The sequence below is a fragment of the Pempheris klunzingeri genome, unplaced genomic scaffold (assembly GCF_042242105.1).
Source record: "Pempheris klunzingeri isolate RE-2024b unplaced genomic scaffold, fPemKlu1.hap1 Scaffold_147, whole genome shotgun sequence".
Taxonomy (NCBI): domain Eukaryota; kingdom Metazoa; phylum Chordata; class Actinopteri; order Acropomatiformes; family Pempheridae; genus Pempheris; species Pempheris klunzingeri.
Genome location: NW_027255050.1, coordinates 47,501 through 52,965, shown reverse-complemented (window position 1 = coordinate 52,965; position 5,465 = coordinate 47,501). Strand labels below are relative to the sequence as shown.

General features: G+C 42.3%; 2 non-coding genes across 2 annotated transcripts in view; both read left to right on the top strand.

Moving 5' to 3' along the window:
• The first annotated feature begins 3,602 nt into the window (after positions 1-3,602).
• Positions 3,603-3,759, top strand: LOC139225388 (5.8S ribosomal RNA). Its single transcript, XR_011587095.1, has one exon. It is a non-coding gene; the product is annotated as a 5.8S ribosomal RNA (ribosomal RNA).
• A 305-nt stretch (positions 3,760-4,064) lies between these two features.
• LOC139225385 (28S ribosomal RNA) overlaps positions 4,065-5,465 on the top strand; it is a 3,848-nt gene continuing 2,447 nt past the window's right edge. The window contains exon 1 of the ribosomal RNA XR_011587092.1: positions 4,065-5,465. This exon is cut by the window's right edge and continues 2,447 nt beyond it. This is a non-coding gene — a ribosomal RNA (28S ribosomal RNA).

Below are 5,465 nucleotides of genomic sequence, written 5' to 3'. Positions count from 1 at the left end.
GATATACTAATGGTACATGTATATTACTTTGATAATAGAAATATATTAAAGTTCGGCTAGAAAATGGAAGATTCTGAAAAAGTTCCATTTGTTCCTAATGGGGTAACGCAAGATTACCAAGTCGAGCCATTAGTGAGTTGAATAGTTATGATTTGGTGTCTGATAAAAATGGAAGAATAATGATTGTGTAGACTGTATGATGGTATAGTAGGGATGTGTAGTGCAATGGTTAGTGTGGTTGTGTTAGCCAATGGTGAAAACCTGGTGGCAAAGTCCTCTTGGGGGGCGGGGGTTGGCCTTACAGAGTAGGTAGAGTGTGTGGGTGAGGTTGTGCCTGGTTCCTCGGGTTGCTGAGTCAACTACGAAATTTGTATTAGGTTGATACATAACCAATGCTGAATATTGTGGAGATTGTACATTGTAGATGTTAGCGAATTCGAATTTGGGTAAAATTGTGGGAAATAGAGATGTTGTGTTGTGATTGTGTTGTATTATGTGGAAAGTTGGGAGAAATGTGTAGAGAGATTGGATTGGAATTTTGGCTAATATTGCGGTGTATGGTTAAAGAGGGTTCTCTATGTTGATTTTAACTAACAGGTAAATTTGTGTAAAAGATTATAGTTGAGTAGTGTGTGTGTGTGTGAAAGGGGGAATTGTCGAGGATGAATTGTTGTTAGAGTGGAGGTTGAAGTTTTGTGTGATATTGGGAGTTTTTTGTAAGATTGTAGTAGTGAAAAATGATTTTGCCGTAATTTTGGGTGTATGTTGACATTTGATGTCTGGTGTAATTCCTTGATATGAATACGATAGTGGTTGGACATGTTTGAGGACGTGTCAGAGATACCTTAACTCTGTATCATATTATGTGCAAATCATGGTGGAGATGGTGTGAGTGTGTGAAGTTGTGAGAAAGTTGAGCAAGGTGTGTACGGTAGCTTTAGTTGGTTGTAGGTGTTTTGCGTGAAATGATTGAGTGAGTGAGAGTAGTGGTGATAGATTGTTGTTAGTGTGAACAATAGCAGGGAACCCAAAATTATTTATACGTTTCGACTAATGGTGGTGCTATTATGTGTGAGGTAAACACAAAATATGAACAAGTAATGTATTACTAACTGACGTAATCTTACGCAAAATGTATAAGCTATCGAAGTGATGGTTTGATGTATTGCGGAGAAATATCTGAACGCAGTAATTATTACTTTAATAGTGTCTCGAAAGCAGACAAAGGTGAAATAGGCATGGTGATGTGTGTGTGAGAAATGCCTATATATGCATGTATAATACGTGTGGTGGTGGAATAAGTGGATGTTTTGGGTGGTTGTTGTGCATAATGTCCCACCCATCATCCTGAGTGATTGTTGTGTGTGTTGGAGAATTAGAGGAGAGAGAGATGTTAGTTGTTGATGGGGGAAATATCCACACATGTGAAAATGTATGTGAAAATATATGTGGAATAATATTGTGATCTGGTTGATTCTGCCAGTGGTCATATGCTCGTCTCAAAGACTAAGCCATGCAAGTCTAAGTTCACATCATATAAAGATGAAACTGCGAAGCGCTCAGTAAATCAGTTATTGTCTGTTCGGTCATATCAGCCATGGATAACTGTGGTAAATCTAGAGCTAATACATAGCAAATCTCATTCTGTTGTGGAGTGGGAGCATTTATTAGACTCAACCAACTCTGTACTCCTTCAGTAAAATGGGGGATGTTGCAGAATATGATGACTCATAATAACTGTGCATATCGAACATTAAATTGTCGATAGTCCGATCGAGTTTCTGCCCTATCAACTAGTTGGTGAGGTATTGGCTCACCAAGGTGGTAACGGGTAACGGGGGATCAGGGTTCGATTCCGGAGAGGGAGCCTGAGAAACGGCTACCACATCTAAGGAAGGCAGCAGGCGCGCAAATTACCCAATCCAGACTTTGGGAGGTAGTGACGAGAAATACCGGAGTAGACCATTATTGGTTCACTATCGGAATGAATGCAATCTATAACCTTCAATGAGTAGCTACTGGAGGGCAAGTCTGGTGCCAGCAGCCGCGGTAATTCCAGCTCCAGTAGTGTATATCAAAATTGTTGCGGTTAAAGCGCTCGTAGTTGGATTACAAAAGCTCTTTGACAAGCGAATGATATTGTGTTTGGTTGTTGAGGGGTTTTTTTCTCGCGAGATCCGCATGTGAGATTGAATTCTTGTGTGTGGTCACTTGCGAAATGTGCCTTGAATAAAGCACAGTGCTCAAAGCAGGCGTAAGCTTGAATGTAATAGCATGGAACGATTATGTTGACCAAATCAACTGTTGGTTGTTGACCAATATGGTCTAGGATTAAAAGGAACATTTGAGGGCGTTAGTACTTGATGGCGAGGGGTGAAATTCTTAGACCCATCAAAGACTAACTAATGCGAAAGCATTCGCCAAGAGTGTTTTCATTAATCAAGAACGAAAGTTAGAGGTTCGAAGACGATCAGATACCGTCCTAGTTCTATACAGTAAACGATGCCAACATGGGATTAGTCCGGAACTATCCAGGTTGGGCCCTCAGAGAAATCAAGTGTTTTGGTCGTGGGGAGAGTGCGTACGCAAGTATAAAATTTGAACGAAATTGACGGAATGGCACCACCAGGAGTGGAGCCTGCGGCTTAATTTGACTCAACACGGGGAAACTCACCAGGTCCAGACATTGACAGGATTGACAGACTGAGAGATCTTTCATGATACGATGATTGGTGGTGCATGGCCGTTCTTAGTTGGTGGAGTGATCTGTCAGGTTAATTCCGGTAACGAGCGAGACCACGGTCTTTAATTGATTACGGGCACTTTGTCGTGTTCAATCTTAAAGAGACAACCGGAGTTAAGCCGGGGGAAGCGTGGCAATAACAGGTCTGTGATGCCCTTCGATGTTCTGGGCTGCACGTGCGCTACAATGGCAGTGACAACGAGTGCCTGCTCTGAGATGGGTGGGGAATCTTGGAAATCGCTGTCGTACTTTGGATTGAGCCTTGTAATAATTGCTCATGAAAGAGGAATTCCTCGTAAGCGCGAGTCATCAACTCGTGTTGAATACGTCTCTGCCCTTTGTACACACCGCCCGTCGCTACTACCGATTGGATAGTATTTCAAAGAGTTAGGACCGGTTACCTCGCAAGGGGCGACTGGGAGAAACCCTGAGAAGTTTTATCTAGAGGAAGTAAAAGTCGTAACAAGGTTTCCGTAGGTGAACCTGCGGAAGGATCATCAGAGAGAACTTGGACTTTGCTATATATTTAGCAAAAAAGTCGCAAGTTGTTTTGTACGTGAAGCGATAGTAGTAAATTACTCAAGTGTCTAGCCAACACAATGAAAATCGCTGAATGGTACGTAGTTAATATTATGTTGACACACTATACATCCGTTTGATACTAAGTGGTGTATCAGGAAAATGGTAATAGTGTGGTGTACTGGTTGTATACTTGTATGTAAAATATATAAGTATATAACCGGGCTGGTGCTTATGCGCCAGATGTCCAGAGTATAAAGTGAGTTATGTGATATAACTCACTTTGTACTATGTGGAAAATTACTTGTAATTGTGTAAGTCATTAGACGATTGTAAAAACAACCGTTGGCGGTGGATCACTCGGTTCGTGTATCGATGAAGAACGCGGCCAACTGCGATAATTGGTGCGATTCGCAGCGCCTAGTGAGTCATTGAAATTTTGAATGCAAATAGCATGTTGGGTAATAAAACTCCAGCATATGTCTGGTTGAGTGTTGTTGTTAAAAATGCGTGTATGTACATTTTTGGGGGGTTCAAACCAAAAGTGTGTGTTCATGTGATTGGTGGTGTAATTTTACGGTTACTCTACTAAAGTGCAACAGTGGTACTCTTTGAAGTTTGTTGGATATTGTGTGTATTTGATAGCATTGGAGGGGACCAATTGTGTATGTATACTGTTGATCTGTCCTACACTTGTAATATTTTTATAAGAGATAACAGTTGGGGAACACGGCTTTGGACAAAGACGTTGTTTTGTAATTGTTGGGAGATTAGCGTGTAATGTATATAGAGATTGACTTGATAACCTCAACTCAGGCAAGACTACCCGCTGAACTTAAGCATATCAGTAAGCGGAGGAAAAGAAAACAACAGTGATTCCCTCAGTAACTGCGAGTGAAGTGGGAAAAGCCCATCGTTGAATCTTCCTGGACCATGGACAGGACGAAATGTAACGGTATGGATAGGTCTACTACCAGCGACGTTTGATCAAAGTCCTCCGGGTTGAGGTGCCATAGAAGGTGATAGTCCTGTGTGTGATTGAACAAAGTTGGGTATGTGGCCAATTCCTAGAGTCGGGTTGTTTGGGATTGCAACCTAAAGTAGGTGGTAAACTCCACCCAAGGCTAAATATGGACACGAAACCGATAGCGAACAAGTACTGTGAGGGAAAGTTGAAAAGAACTCTGAAAAGAGAGTTAAAAGTACGTGAAACCGCTTACGGGGAAGCGGAAGGCAGTGTCGTGATCTTGTTATAATGGTGACTTTGATATTTGTCGACGAGTTGCGGTGTGAGTGACTTGTTATTGGTAGATATTAGGTCATTAGCTGTACTGGATGCGTCAGGTCTATTGGTATTACATGTGGTGCAATTGTTCTTTATCTACGCGTAGAAATGCGTGTAGAGTGGCTTCAACAAGACCCTGACAGTTGTTTTGGGGATTGCTGTTGCGTGGATGCAATCAATCACATATACTAATATGTAATGTGGGGAAGCGTTAGTGGCTGATGATTTACTTCGGTCGGCTGTAGACCATGCGATTATGTACGTTGATTGCGGTGTGATTACACGTATATTTATATTGTGTGGTGGAATAGCAACTAGTGCTAGTATCTGACGAGATACCTAACCTTCCGACCCGTCTTGAAACACGGACCAAGGAGGCAGAATCTAGAGCAAGTTGGAGGGTGGAAAACCCGACGGCGTAGTGAAAGCGAGAGATGAGATCTGTTAAACTGTGAAAATGGTTTGATGGCGCATCATCGGCCGGTCTTGACTAACCATGTTTTGATCGAGTTGGAGCTCTAGGTACTGGACCCGAAAGATGGTGAACTATACGTGAGCAGGGTGAAGCCAGAGGAAACTCTGGTGGAGGCTCGAAGCGATTCTGACGTGCAAATCGATCGTTAGACTTGCGTATAGGGGCGATAGACTAATCGAACTATCTAGTAGCTGGTTCCCTTCGAAATATCCCTCAGGATCGCTGAGACATGTGTGAGACAGTTTCATCGGGTAGAGCGAATGATTAGAGGAATCGGGGATATATTACTCTCGACCTATTCTCAAACTACCAACCGGTGAGTAGCATGATTTGTAACTTGAGTGAAATTGTGTGTGTGAATGTTTGTGTCTCAAGTGGGCCATTTTTGGTAAGCAGAACTGGCGATGCGGGATGAACCGAGAGTTGAGCTAAGGTGCCAAACG